Source organism: Rhinoderma darwinii, chromosome 1, assembly GCF_050947455.1.
Source record: "Rhinoderma darwinii isolate aRhiDar2 chromosome 1, aRhiDar2.hap1, whole genome shotgun sequence".
NCBI classification, from domain to species: Eukaryota; Metazoa; Chordata; class Amphibia; order Anura; family Rhinodermatidae; genus Rhinoderma; species Rhinoderma darwinii.
This window is the reverse complement of record NC_134687.1, coordinates 287937629-287952871: the sequence shown is the minus strand read 5'-3', so window position 1 is coordinate 287952871 and position 15243 is coordinate 287937629. Positions and strand designations below refer to the sequence as shown.

General features: G+C 44.3%; 10 pseudogenes; all 10 read left to right on the top strand.

The window, feature by feature from the left end:
• Nucleotides 1–1377: 1377 nt before the first annotated feature.
• Nucleotides 1378–1496, top strand: LOC142736070 (5S ribosomal RNA; annotated as a pseudogene).
• Nucleotides 1497–9228: 7732 nt separating this feature from the next.
• On the top strand, nt 9229–9347 carry LOC142702906 (5S ribosomal RNA; annotated as a pseudogene).
• A 67-nt stretch (nt 9348–9414) lies between these two features.
• LOC142695954 (5S ribosomal RNA) lies at nt 9415–9533 on the top strand (annotated as a pseudogene).
• Nucleotides 9534–9601: 68 nt separating this feature from the next.
• On the top strand, nt 9602–9720 carry LOC142692455 (5S ribosomal RNA; annotated as a pseudogene).
• Nucleotides 9721–11450: 1730 nt separating this feature from the next.
• Nucleotides 11451–11569, top strand: LOC142692444 (5S ribosomal RNA; annotated as a pseudogene).
• Nucleotides 11570–12567: 998 nt separating this feature from the next.
• On the top strand, nt 12568–12686 carry LOC142707419 (5S ribosomal RNA; annotated as a pseudogene).
• Nucleotides 12687–12754: 68 nt separating this feature from the next.
• Nucleotides 12755–12873, top strand: LOC142706734 (5S ribosomal RNA; annotated as a pseudogene).
• A 67-nt stretch (nt 12874–12940) lies between these two features.
• LOC142689964 (5S ribosomal RNA) lies at nt 12941–13059 on the top strand (annotated as a pseudogene).
• A 253-nt stretch (nt 13060–13312) lies between these two features.
• LOC142711905 (5S ribosomal RNA) lies at nt 13313–13430 on the top strand (annotated as a pseudogene).
• A 246-nt stretch (nt 13431–13676) lies between these two features.
• LOC142666406 (5S ribosomal RNA) lies at nt 13677–13795 on the top strand (annotated as a pseudogene).
• Nucleotides 13796–15243: the final 1448 nt, after the last annotated feature.

Below are 15243 nucleotides of genomic sequence, written 5' to 3'. Positions count from 1 at the left end.
TCTTCCTTATATGATCATCGGCACTAATCAATTTCTTTTCTCGGTATCACTCTCGACAGGAATCCATTATATCGACACTAACAGCAAAATTAAAAGCAGCATTAGTCTTACACATAGTAATTTACAAAAAGGATGCAAAACTTTGTCATTCGTTCAGACCCCTAGGGGACATGGTATCCAAAGTAACAATCCATTTCAATTCCTTTCTCATTAAATTCTTCCCAATACAATTCTTACCATACAAGAAGTCTACAAGTCCCAAAGACTATGTGCCCCACAAGGCATCAGAGCCCATTCAACGAGGGCAGTTTCGGCATCCTGGGCAGAAAGAAGAGAAGCCTCTATGGACCAAATCTGCAGAGCTGCCACTTGGTCAAGCCATCATACATTTTGCCAACATTATAGGCTCGATGTTCTGTCCGATACGGATTTAAGTTTTGGACGGAAAGTCCTCCAATCCGTAGTCCCGCCCTGAGCATTATAATCTGGTATTGCTCCTGTGGTGCTGTCATGAGGGATGTACTGGAAAATAGGAATTAGACCTACCGGTAATTGTATTTCCAGGAATCCATCATGACAGCACCCTTACAATCCCACCCTTATTGAAATTCTGATTTGTGCAATTAACATGTCAGTTATTATCCCTAGAAATAAAATAGGGTTGCATCCATTCTGGTGTAGTAATTTAAAAACACTGGCAAGTGGGTGGTGGGAGGGGCCTTTTAACCTCTCTGTCTTCCTGTCCATACAGAGGTCAATAGGGCAACCTCCTGTGGTGCTGTCATGATGGATTCCTGGAAATACAATTACCGGTAGGTCTAATTCCTATTTTTTAGTGTTCCTACACCATATGCAATTGGCAATTGTGTCGATTAACCCCTTCCCGCTCCTGGACGTACTATTAGGTCATGGTAACCATAGCGTTCGCGCTCCATGACAATAGTACGTCTCGGGAGTAACGGCCATTTCGGCCGTCCTCCCGACACATACAGGAGCTGTGACAGCTGCTGTCTCATACAGCAGCTGCCGCAGCTCCTACAGCGGGGACCGATCGCCGTGTCCCCGCTGATTAACCCCTTAAAAGCCATGTTCAATAGAGAACGCGGCTTTTTAGGGGTTAAGCTGCCATCGCCGGCCTGCTACACGATAGCGGCCGGCGAAGGTGACTATGGCAACCAGACACCAAACAATGGCGTCCGGCTATGCCATTGATGGAAGGCTAGTGGTTCCTGCTTGCTGTCAGTGAGTAGCTGACAGCTCTAATGCACTGCACTACAGATACTGTCCGGGAATCCGTGGTGCGGTTGACTTTTTATTATGTAGTTTAGATTTAGTTTCACAATCGATTAAAAAGGACTATGGATTAAAGGCTTTAATGTCAATGGCCATTCTAAGCTGAATGTGCCTGCTCTCGTCAGATCGCAGAAGTTACACATCTTAAGGCCTCGCTAGTACCAGTGTGGGAGACTGTCTGGGAATACGTGGTGCGGTTGACTTTTTATTATGTCGTTTAGATTTTGTTTCACAATCGATTAAAAAGGACTATGGATTAAAGCATTTAATGGCAATGGCCATTCTAAGCTGGCTGTGCCTGCTCTCGTCAGATTGCAGAAGTTACCAATGTGGGAGACTGTCTGGGAATCCATGGTGCTGTTGACCTATTGTTATGCTGTTTAGATTTTGTTTCACAATCGATCAAAAATAAAAATAGACTAAAGCTTTAAAAGTTAATGGCCATTCTAACCTGAAATGTGCCTTTTCTCATCGAATCGCAGAAGAATAACACTTTAAGACCTCGCTAGTACCAGTGTGGGAGACTGTCTGGGAATCCGTGGTGTGGTTGACTTTTTATTATGTCGTTTAGATTTTGTTTCACAATCGATTAAAAAGGACTATGGATTAAAGCATGTAATGTCAATGGCCAGTCTAAGCTAAATGTGCCTGCTTTTGTCAGATCGCAGTAGTTACACAGCTAAAGGCCTCGCTAGTTCCAGGGAGGGAGACTGTCTGGGAATCCGTGGTGCGGTTGACTTTTTATTATGTCGTTTAGATTTTTTCACTATGGATTAAAGCATTTAATGTCAATGGCTATTCTAAGCTGAATGTGCCTGCTCTCGTCAGATCGCAGAAGTTACACACCTTAAGGCCTCGCTAGTACCAGTGTGGGAAACTGTGGTGCGGTTGACGTTTTATTATGTCGCTTAGATTTTGTTTCACAATCGATTAAAATGGACTATGGATTAAAGCATTTAATGTCAATGGCCATTCTAAGCTGAATGTTTCTGCACTCGTCAGATCGCAGAAGTTACACAGCTTAAGACCTCGCTACTACTAGTGTTGGAGACTGTCTGGGAATCCGTGGTGTGGTTGACTTTTTATTATGTCGTTTAGATTTTGTTTCACAATCGATTAAAAAGAACTATAGATTAAAGCATTTAATGTCAATGGCCATTCTAAGCTGGATGTGCTTGCTTTCGACAGATCGCAGAAGATACACAGCTTAAGGCCTCGCTAGTACCAGTGTGGGAGACTGTCTTGGAATTTGTGGTGCGGCTGACTTTTTGTTATGTCGTTTAGATTTTGTTTCACACTCGATTAAAAAGGACTATGGATTAAAGCATTTAAACTCGAGGGGCGTGGCCTGGACATGGCGCTGGTGAGAAGCGTGGTGTAAGAGCTCCCGCTCCCTGACTGCTCCCAAGCCCGATTAACAGCGTCTAATTGCGACACACATCGCACTAATGCGAAGGGGATCACGCACCAAACCCCCGACACCCGCAAGAAGCGACCAGACAAGGACGAGGAGCGGCATAACTCATTATTTCTCGGACCCGGGCCTGCCTGCATCTCCGGCCCGTCTCTCCAATATGGCGGACCGCATCGGCGCCTCAGGGACGCCGCCTCTGGGAAAGACAACTCCTCAAGCCCAGCCGCAGGATAGCTCGTCGGAGCCTCAGAGGGGTGAGTCAGCCTCTGACCCAGCATCAGCACTTATTATGGGCCCTGAGCTACGGGCACTAACGGCACAAATGGCGGCCATACCCACTAAACCACTAAACGGGATATGGAGGGTTATATTTCCCGCCTTGAAGCGGTTTGCAAAAATGAGATCCGATCCTTGAAAGAGGACATTACCCATATTAATGAATCTGTGGAAGCCATTGAGGTGCAAACACAGAAGTTTCAGCAGCATCAGGCCTCCCAGCAAATTTTATTGGATCAACACTCTGCACATATACAAATGCTGTTTGATATGACGGATGATGCAGAGAACAGAAATAGGAGGAACAATATCAGGGTCAGGGGTATCCCAGAAGCTATGGGGCCCCAGGACCTCGTTCACACGTTACAGGGTATATTTAACATGTTGCTGGAAAGACCTGCGGATTCCCCGGTGGAAATTGATAGAGCTCACCGCACCCTGGGTCCAAAAAGCACGGATTTGGCCAGACCGCGAGACGTGGTGTGTAGAATCCACTTTTTTCAACTTAAAGAATCTATAATGAGGCAAGCTCGTAACAGGGGTACACTGGACTTTGATGGGGCTCCGGTGCAATTACTGGTGGATCTTTCTCGTTCCACTCTGGCAAAAAGGAGAGCCTTACGACCCCTACTTGTCGCACTTAGGGAAAAAGATATCCAGTATTCATGGGGATACCCCTTCCAACTACAAGTGCGCTGTGGATCCTCCATGTATTCAGTCTATTCTCCGGAAGATATCCCTGATTTCCTCGCTGCCCTGGATCTCCCACAGATTTCCATCTCAGATTGGCCGTATTTCCCTCCTATGCCGCAACGTACGCCAAGACGTAATTATCGGATGGATCATTCCTTGACCCCTGTGAGACACAGAATAGTGCAGGGCCCGGGAGCTCCCGCTCATGCCTCTCAGGAATCTTGAGGTTGCTCCTTTGATGCGCCGCCGGCTGCCTCCATAGTGCCTTACTGAGTTATGCAGCGGTCATGATAGCCATGGTCGCATATGTTGGACTCTGTTCCTCGGGTCCCGAGATATGACCTCTCTGCCAGGTATATTACAGGACTTGCCTGCCCCGCAGAATTGTCTATGGAGAAGCACAGATGGCTGCTACCTCGATATCGGCTACGACCAGGTCAAGATTGCTGGAATAAGATGTTGCAACATTCTGCTTCGCCAATAAGGAGTGGTTGGGGTTACTCTTTGTTGTCCTAATATGCTGCATTGGGGATGTGGGGGAAGGGGAATACATTGGGGATTTATGTTGTATTCATTACAGATCAGAATGAGCCCCAAGGTCGGGATCATGGGTACATACCTCCTCCCTGGCAATTGGCCAGGTGGGTTTATATGGAACACCTCGCATCATGTCTGCAGACCCTTTGGATATGGTGGGAGGGAGATGACAGAGCTTATGGCCTATATACATTTCCGCCACGATGGTTTCGGGGTTAACCCCCCCCCCTGGGTAGGACCCTAGCCTGGAATAAATAGCAGTTTAGTCAGAATAGCAGCTGATATCCTTTCCTGTATGGTAATGGGAGCCGTTTAGATATGATACATGGCATCTTTGATAGGGGGCAGTTCCTCTCCATGGAGGTAGTTGGTGCTAGGCCTACAATAGCCAGGTACGGGTTGTTTGATCATTATTATTTGACGATGTGATAATTTACATGTGTGTCTATACAAGGCTTCGGGCATTTGGGAGTTGGTCGGGAGCTTCCTTCTTCCATAGTCCAGTCAAACCCACATTTAGGGCGTGTTCGGTTGAACACTTTACATTAACTTCTTTCCCCTAAACAGAGTAGTTTTGGGGCTGGATCACTGTCTGTAGTCAATCCATTAGTTCACTGACTCTTTCTTTCTCCTGTTCCCTCTTACCCCTCTCCTTCTCTTTCCCAGATGGAGTCCTTAAAATGTTGCTCATTAAATGTTCAGGGATTTAATACCCCGCAAAAACGTGCTCAAATTCTGCATCATATGCACAAACAACGTGTCCAGATTTTACTTTTGCAGGAGACTCATTTCAGGACCGACCATGTGCCCACTCTGAAACATCGATACTATACGCAGTGGTTCCATAGTACCAACCCTGAGGCGAAATCCAGAGGAGTGAGTATCGCTTTACATAAATCTCTTCCGGTCTCGGTTGTTGCTACCCAATATGATACCCAGGGGCGCTTTGTATTTCTGAAACTTCCAATCTGTGAGCGACTGTTCACTGTAGCGAACTTGTATCTCCCTAATCATGACCAGGTGCGCGTATGCAGGACTTATTTAACGGAACTCTCCAAATTTGCAGAAGGTCTCTTGGTAACTGCAGGAGATTTTAACTTCACAATGGACAGGGTTGCAGACTCCTCCTCGGGCAGATCCTCCATTTCTGCTTCTCAATTGGCTTCCCTTAAGTCTAAGCTGTTCGCCATGCAAATGGTAGACATTTGGCGGATTCTCAACCCCCAAACACGGGACTACACCTTTTACTCTCCGGTGCATGACATGTACAGCAGGATAGATTTGTTTCTTATTAGTCATCATTTACTTTCCTGGTCCCCGAAGTCTCAGATTGGAACTATGATCTGGGCGGATCATGCGCCTGTTTACTTGTCTCTTACCCTCCCAGACACTAAACAGCGGGAATGGCATTGGCGGTTGAACCCCCATCTTTTGAGGGATGCGGTATGCCAAACGGCTATTAATAGATCCATCTCAGAGTTTCTGGATCATCATGAGGTGGACTCCACTCCTCTGCCGGTTCAGTGGGAGGCGTTGAAAAGTGTATTAAGAGGTATATTTATACAGCAAGGCTCGAGACTAAAAAGGGAACGGGCTTTCAAAATTGAAAAGCTCTTGTCCCAGATACGGACTCTAGAGACCACTCACAAACAATCCCAACACCCCCAGACTTTATCGGAGCTACTAGAAGCTCGAAATTCGCTTAGAGATTTATTAGACCAGGCACACGCGTCTTTTCGAGACCGGATGAGGCGTTTCGCTTACGAACATTCCAATAAATGCGGTAGGGCATTAGCTAGATCATTACACCCACGGGCTCCTCAATCCTTTATACCGGCGATAAAAACGACACAGGGTGAGGTCAAACATAAGCCAGAAGACATTGTTAATACATTTAGGGACTACTATCAGGCCCTATACAACCTCAAGGGGCCTTTGGCAGATATGTCTCCAAGTGCCCTTCAATGGAGGATTGATTCCTATGTTGCACAGACGGCTTTGCCGACTATAGAGGAGACCGAGACGGCCTCGCTAGGGGAGGCCTTCTCGGAATCGAAAATACAGGCAATCATAAAGTAAGCTCCGTCGGGTAAAAGTCCGGGTCCGGATGGATTCCCGGCGTCCTTCTACAAGACCTTTGTAACTAAACTTCTTCCCTATATGACTAAGGTATACAACGCAGTTACAACCTCCATGCCATTCACTCCGCAAACGTTAGCGGCCACCATTACTGTGATTCCCAAACTAGGGAAAGATCCCTCTGCCTGTTCTAATTACCGTCCATTCTCCCTGATAAATGTGGATGTAAAACATTATTCTAAGGCCATTGCAAATAGACTAGCCCCACTCCTACCACGTTGTATCCACGGAGATCAGGCGGGATTTGATCGAGACAGAGAGGCGAGGGATAATACCAATAAAACCACTCTCTTAATATCCTATGTCCTGAAAAAGTCTCTACCCACCTGTTTAATATCGATTGATGCGGAAAAAGCCTTTGATCGGGTACATTGGGGTTCTTGAAATCGGCACTAACCCAGGTTGGGCTTGGCCCCATTATTGTGGATAAGATATTGTCCCTATACCAGACACCTACGGCACGAGTTAGGGCAAATGGGGTACTTTCAACAACATTCTCGATTGCCAACGGCACTAGACAGGGATGCCCCCTGTCACCATTACTTTATGTCATCACGATGGAGCACTTAGCTGTGGCTATCCGTAATTCCCCAGATATAGCAGGGATAGGAATAGACGGAGATTGTCATAAATTGACCTTATATGCCGATGATCTCCTGCTCTTTGTGACAAACCCTGTGATTTCCTTATCAGTGCTCATTAGAGAATTCAAAGTATTTGGCCAGGTCAGCAACTTTAAGGTAAACTTTACGAAAACTGAAGCACTCAACATTTCCTTATCTTCTGAGACACTGGAGCTCTTAAAGTCATCCTTTAATTTTAAATGGCAGGCGAGGTCAATTAAATATTTGGGAGTCCAGATTCCTAGGGACCTAGTAGATCTTTACACTCTCAATTATCAGCCTTTACTGCAAACCACTCTCAAAAACCTACATTCATACGATCGAGCGCAACTCTCATGGTTTGGCCGCATAAACGCTATCAAAATGGACATCCTCCCTCGGTTTTTATATCTGTTTCAGGCTCTTCCAGTATTAATCCCTGGAACATTTTTTAAGGCATTGGAGAAAGCCTTTCGGAACTTTGTGTGGGGCACTTTGAGGCCGCGCCTTAATCTGAAGTCATTGTCCCGTCCAAAACTGAAGGGGGGAGCTGGACTCCCGTATTTGCCCACTTATCATCAGGCCGCAGTTCTCGCAAGGGTGGTGGACTGGTTTCATAATGGATCCAAGAAACAGTGGGTAGAGATTGAGCAGTCCATAGTCACGCTCTCACTTAGATCGTTGCCATGGATTCTTCCTGATTATAGGCCGGCGCTTGCGACCCTGCCATTGCTAACCCAGCACTGTCTCACTTTGTGGGTCAGACTGATGGTTAGAAAGGGCCTTTCACATAGACCCGGGCTCCTTAGCCCGCTGTTTGATAACCCGGAATTTTTACCAGCGGTCAATACGAAACAGTTTCTGATTTGGTCCTCTTCTGAAGACACGAGATAATGTCAGGTAATGTCGGATGGGGGGAGGCTCCCTCCTTTGTCAGAGTTGTGCGGGACTTGCCCGGGGTGGACGCTTTCATGGATGGAACATACCCAATTGTCCACCTTTTTACGTTCGGCCCTACCGGGCGGGATGCATATCGTCACTAGCACTGCATTTGAGTCGTTGTTGCTTCAAACCGAGCCTCCGGCCGGGTGATATCTAACCTGTATACCTTACTTCTAGAGGCCTGTGATGATCAGCCTCCTGCATACGTCAGCGCATGGGAGCGAGAACTAGGAATAACCCTGTCACTGGCTGATTGGGATTGAATATTTTTTCTGTCTCACAAAATGCCGGTGGCATGTCATGCACAGGAAAAGAACTTCAAGATACTGACTAGATGGTACCGTTGCCCACAGATTCTGAGCAGAATGTACCCTGAGGTGTCAGACTTGTGTTGGTGGTGTGGGACTGAGACCGTAACAATGTTGCACATTTGGTGGTCATGTTGCACATTTGGTGGTCATGTCGAGTATTGCAGACCTTCTGGAAAGCGATTTTTGAAATCTACACAGAAGTGGAAGGTACGCAGCTGGTGCCCACTCCTCAGATGGCTTTGCTATCCCTAATTCCGGGTCCTTTGCCCAGTATTAGGAAGGGGCTACTACGGCATTTCTTGACTGCGGCACGAACAGTTATTCCTAGACATTGGAAGTCTACTGTGCCGTCTTCAGTTGTCGAATGGGTGGCGGAGATGGATTCTTTATGTCGAATGGAATCTCTGGTTACAGAGGACAGTGATCGCTTTGGTAGGGTTCTTTCTCTGTGGAATGCATGGTCGTCCTTCAAATCTGGTCCACACTTTGCTAAATGACTAGGCGGAACCCCCCCATAGAGGGGTCGGTCAGGAGCAGTCTGTTAATTCAGTGGCTTCCGTCTGGGAGAGGGGAACCCCTTCTTTCCTTCCCAGTCCATCCTCTCTTTGTCCCCACTGGGTAGGTGGGACACAGGGAGTCTCTTGGTGGCCCAGGTCTTCTAGCTCTGGGCTTCTATCTCTTTCCTTGATCTTTCCCCACTTCTCTCTTTCCCTTCTCTTCTTCCTCCCTCCTTTCGTGGGACTTGGAATGATATCACACGCTTTACACAAAGCCTTGGATTTACTATTATGATGAGACCTTATTAAGGAGAGATAATGTCTATAGTTCGAGACGTGAATTTCGCAGATAAGGTGTGTGTGTAATATGTTGAAACATGCTAATGTCTTACCTAGGAGAACTACAGACAATGCAAATAATAACATGTATGTATATTGAGATGTTTTCTTTGGCTTGTTTGCTTTTGTATTTGTTAAAATTCGTAATAAAAATTTAGATTATGAAAAAAAAACAAGCATTTATAGTCAATGGCCATTCTAAGCTGAATGTTCCTACTCTCGTCAGATCGCAGAAGTTACACAGCTTAAGGCCTCGCTAGTACCAGTGTGGGAGACTGTCTGGGGATCCGTGGTGCGGTTGACTTTTTATTATGTCGTTTAGATTTTGTTTCACAATCGATTAAAAAGGAATATGTATTAAAGCATTTAAAGTCAATGGCCATTCTAAGCTGAATGTGCCTGCTCTTGTCAGATCGCAGAAGTTACACAGCTTAAGGCCTCATTAGTACCATTGTGGGAGACTGTCTGGGAATCCATGGTGCGGTTGACTTTTTATTATGTCGTTTAGATTTTGTTTCACAATCGATTAAAAAAGGACTATGGATTAAAGCATTTAATGTCAATGGCCATTCTAAGGTGAATGTGCCTGCTCTCGTCAGATCGCAGTAGTTACACAGTTTAAGGCCTCGCTAGTACCAGTGTGGGAGACTGTCTGGGAATCCGAGGTGCGGTTGACATTTTATTATGTCGTTTACATTTTGTTTCACAATCGATTAAAAAAGATTTAGGATTATAACATTTAATGTCAATGGCTATTCTAAGCTGAATGTTCCTGCTCTTGTCAGATCGCAGAAGTTACACAGTTTAAGTCCTCGCTAGTACCAGTGTGGGAGACTGTCTGGGAATCCGTGGTGCGGTTCCCTTTTTATTATGTCGTTTAGATTTTGTTTCACAATCGATTAAAAAGGACTATGGATTAAACAATTTAAAGTCAATGGCCATTCTAAGCTGAATGTGCCTGCTCTTGTCAAATCGCAGAAGTTACACAGCTTAAGGCATAGCTAGTACCAGTGTGGGAGGCTGTCTGGGAATCCGTGGTGTGGTTGACATTTTATTATGTCGTTTAGATTTTGTTTCACAATCGATTAAAAAGGACTATGGATTAAAGCATTTAATGTCAATGGCCATTCTAAGCTGAAAGTGCCTGCTCTCGTCAGATCGCAGAAGTTACACAGCTTAAGACCTTGCTAGTAACCAGTGTGGGAGACTGTCTGGGAATCCGTGGTGTGGTTGATTTTTCATTATATCGTTTAGATTTTGTTTCACAATCGATTAAAAAGGACTATGGATTAAAGCATTTAATGTCAATGGCCATTCTAAGCTGAATGTGCCTGCTCTTGTCAGATCGCAGAAGTTACACAGCTTAAGGCCTCGCTAGTACCAGTGTGGGTACTGTCTGGGAATCCGTCGTGCGGTTGCCTTTTTATTATGTCGTTTAGATTTTGTTTCACAATCGATTAAAAAGGACTATGGATTAAACAATTTAAAGTCAATGGCCATTCTAAGCTGAATGTGCCTGCTCTTGTCAAATCGCAGAAGTTACACAGCTTAAGGCATAGCTAGTACCAGTGTGGGAGGCTGTCTGGGAATCCGTGGTGTGGTTGTCGTTTAGATTTTGTTTCACAATCGATTAAAAAGGACTATGGATTAAAGCATTTAATGTCAATGGCCATTCTAAGCTGAATATGCCTGCTCTTGTCAGATCACAGAAGTAACACCGCATAACACCTCGCTAGTACCAGTGTGGGAGACTGTCTGGGAAACTGTGGTGTGGTTGATTTTTCATTATATCGTTTAGATTTTGTTTCACAATCGATTAAAAAGGACTATGGATTAAAGCATTCATTGTCAATGGCCATTCAAAGCTGAAAGTGCCTGCTCTCGTCAGATCGCAGAAGTTACACAGCTTAAGACCTAGCTAGTAACCAGTGTGGGAGACTGTCTGGGAATCCGTGGTGCGGTTGACTATTTATTATGTCGTTTAGATTATGTTTCACAATCGATTAAAAAGGAATATGTATTAAAGCATTTAATGTCAATGGCCATTCTAAGCTGAATGTTCCTCCTCTCGTCAGATCGCAGAAGTTACACAGCTTAAGTCCTCGCTAATACCAGTGTGGGAGACTGTCTGGGAATCCGTGGTGCGGTTGACTTTTTATTATGTTGTTTAGATTATGTTTCACAATCGATTAAAAAGGAATATGTATTAAAGCATTTAAAGTCAATGGCCATTCTAAGCTGAATGTTCCTCCTCTCGTCAGATCGCAGAAGTTACACAGCTTAAGGCCTCATTAGTACCATTGTGGGAGACTGTCTGGGAATCCATGGTGCGGTTGACTTTTTATTATGTCGTTTAGATTTTGTTTCACAATCGATTAAAAAAGGACTATGGATTAAAGCATTTAATGTCAATGGCCATTCTAAGGTGAATGTGCCTGCTCTCGTCAGATCGCAGTAGTTACACAGTTTAAGGCCTCGCTAGTACCAGTGTGGGAGACTGTCTGGGAATCCGAGGTGCGGTTGACATTTTATTATGTCGTTTACATTTTGTTTCACAATCGATTAAAAAAGATTTAGGATTATAACATTTAATGTCAATGGCTATTCTAAGCTGAATGTTCCTGCTCTTGTCAGATCGCAGAAGTTACACAGTTTAAGTCCTCGCTAGTACCAGTGTGGGAGACTGTCTGGGAATCCGTGGTGCGGTTCCCTTTTTATTATGTCGTTTAGATTTTGTTTCATAATCGATTAAAAAGGACTATGGATTAAAGCATTTAATGTCAATGGCCATTCTAAGCTGAATGTGCCTCTTCTTGTCAGATCGCAGAAGTTACACAGCTTAAAGGCCTCGCTAGTACCAGTGTGGGAGACTCTCTTGGAATCCGTGGTGCGGTTAACTTTTTATTATGTCGTTTAGATTTTGTTTCACAATCGATTAAAAAGGACTATGGATTAAAGCATTTAACGTCAATGGCCATTCTAAGCTGAATGTGCCTGCTCTCGTCAGATCGCAGAAGTTACACAGCTTAAGTCCTAGCTAATACCAGTGTGGGAAACTGTCTGGGAATCCGTGGTGCGGTTGACTATTTATTATGTCGTTTAGATTTTGTTTCACAATCGATTAAAAAGGAGTATGGATTAAAGCACTTAATGTCAATAGCCATTCTAAGCTGAATTTGCGTGCTCTCGCCAGATCTCAGAAGTTAAACAGATAAAGACCTCGCTAGAACCTGTGTGGGAGACAGTCTGGGAATCCGTGGTGCGGTTGATTTTTTATTATGTCGTATAGATTTTGTTTCACAATCGATTAAAAAGGACTATGGATTAAAGAATTTAATGTCAATGGTGATTGTAAGCTGAATGTGCCTCCTCTTCTCAGATCGCATTAGTTACACAGCTTAAGGCCACGCTAGTACCATTGCGGGAGACACTCTGGGAATCCGTGGTGCGGTTGCCTTTTTATTATGTCGTTTAGATTCTGTTTCACAATCGATTAAAAAGGACTATGGATTAAAGCATTTAATGTCAATGGCCATTCTAAGCTGAATGTGCCTGCTCTCGCCAGATTGCAGAAGTTACACAGCTTAAGGCCTCGCTAGTACCGGTGTGGAAGACTGTCTGGGAATCCGTGGTGCGGTTGACTCTTTATTATGTCGTTTAGATTCTGTTTTACAATCGATTAAAAAGGGACTATGGATTAAAGCATTTAATGTCAATGGCCATTCTAAGCTGAATGTGCCTGCTCTCGTCAGATCGCAGAAGTTACACAGTTTAAGGCCTCCATAGTTCCAGTGTGGGAGACTGTTTGGGAATCCGTGGTGCGGTTGACTTTTTATTATGTCGTTTAGATTTTGTTTCACAATCGATTAAAAAGGACTATGGATTAAAGCATTTAATGTCGATGGCCATTCTAAGCTGAATGTGCCTGCTCTCATCAGATCGCAGAAGTTACACAGCTTAAGGCCTCGCTATTACCAGTGTGGGAGACTGTCTGGGAATCCGTGGTGCGGTTAACTTTTTATTATGTCGTTTAGATTACGTTTCACAATCGATTAAAAAGGACTATGGATTAAAGCTTTTAATGTCAATGGCCATTCTAAGCTGAATGTGCCTGCTCTTGTTAGATCGCAGAAGTTACACAGCTTAAGGCATCGCTAGTACCAGCGTGGAAGACTGTCTGGGAATCTGTGGTGGGGTTGAATTTTTATTATGTCGTTTAGATTATGTTTCACAATCGATTAAAAAGGACTATGGATTAAAGCATTTGCTGTCTATGGCCATTCTAAGCTGAATGTGCCTGCTCCTGTCAGATCGCAGAAGTTACACAGCTTAAGGCCTCGCTAGTACCAGTGTGGGTACTGTCTGGGAATCCGTGGTGCGGTTGACTTTTTATTATGTCGTTTAGATTTTGTTTCACAAACGATTAAAAAGGACTATGGATTAAAGCATTTAATGTCAATGGCCATTCTAAGCTGAATGTGCCTCCTCTCGACTTATCGCAGAAGTTACACAGCTTAAGGCCTCGCTAGTACCAGTGTGCGAGACTGTCTGGGAAACAGTGGTGCGGTTGACCTATTGTTATGCTGTTTAGAATTTGTTTCACAATCGATTAAAAATAGACTAAATCTTTAAAATTAATGGCCATTCTAAGCTGAATTTGCCTGCTCTCATCAGATCGCAGAAGTTATACAGCTTAAGGCCTCGCTAGTACCAGTGTGGGAGACTGTCTGGGAATCCGTGGTGCGGTTGACTTTTTATTATGTCGTTTAGATTTTCTTTCACAATCGATTAAAAAGGACTATGGATTAAAGCAAACCACAACCAAACAACCTGACCAGGGAAATTTAACTCAAAATCATTTTATTATCAAAACTGTGTGAATTATTTCTATCACACCTACTTTACGTAATGATAATACTTTCAAGAGTAATTTTATCAACATTTATTAGCCCCACAAAAGACTGAAAACATACTTTTACCCAAAAGTATAAGTAACCATTTCTCACTTAACTTATGCCCCCTGGAACAAAAACCCTTTTGAGTAAAGTTATTTTTTCTTCTTTGCTCTCCTGAATTAAGAAGTCACGACAGTCACAATGTTCCAATCACAGCACAATGCACGTTTGAGAACAACAATACCTAAAAAGCTGCAGTACCTGCCACAAAGTCCTCAGTGCCAACCACCTTTCCCCATGACAACCACAATGCCTTTAATAAACCCTATGCAAGCCACAATACCTGCTAGGCCAACCAAAATTCCCACATGACAAACAGAGTGCCCTCTATACCAGCCACAATACCCCAAAAAAAGCCACAATGCTCTTCAGGCCAGCCATAATGCCCCCATAACACCCACAAAGTACCTTATGCCATTTACTATGCCCCATGCCAGCCACCAGGTTCTTATAAGAGCCACTATGCCTTATGCCAGCCATATTGCCTCCTTTTAAGCCACAATCAACTATCTTCCATGCAATAATCAATGCCCTTTAAGCCAGCCCCTATGCCCAAGCGGTATTTAAATACTGGCAATATCCCTTTACGAGCCACTATGCTGCAATAAAAAGCAACAATGCACTCACTTCCCCCTTTGCCAACTAGCACATGACAGACACAAATCCCCATGCTAGCCATGACACCTGCCAGACACAATGCCCTCATGACCCCTGCTATGTCCCTTATCCCAGTTAAAATGCCCCCAATGTTAGCCACAATTTCATCCATGCCAGCCACAATGCTAACTAACCACAAAAACACCATGACAGTCAAAGTACCCCGTGGCAGACAACATGCTTATATGAAATCAGCAATATCCCATATCCAAACCAAAATGCCCCCATTACAGCTACAATGTCCCCAGTATCCTTTATACCTCTCACAATTCCCCTTATTTCAGACACATTGCCCTCAATGCCCTCTTAGCCAATCGCAATAAAACCATGACAACCACAATGGCCTCAGTGCCCCTATGACAACTATAATGCCCTATGACAGTCAAAAAAGTCATCTTGCCAGCCAAAATGACTCCATGAAATTTACTAAACCCCCATCTGCAATATTCCTTATCTCCTCAAAATGCCCTCATGACATCCACAATGTTCATAATCCCAGTCACAATACCCCATGAAACTCACAATAAAGCCCACATGAGAGCCACAGTGCCCATGACAGAAACTATTGCCCTACAATGGCCAAAATGC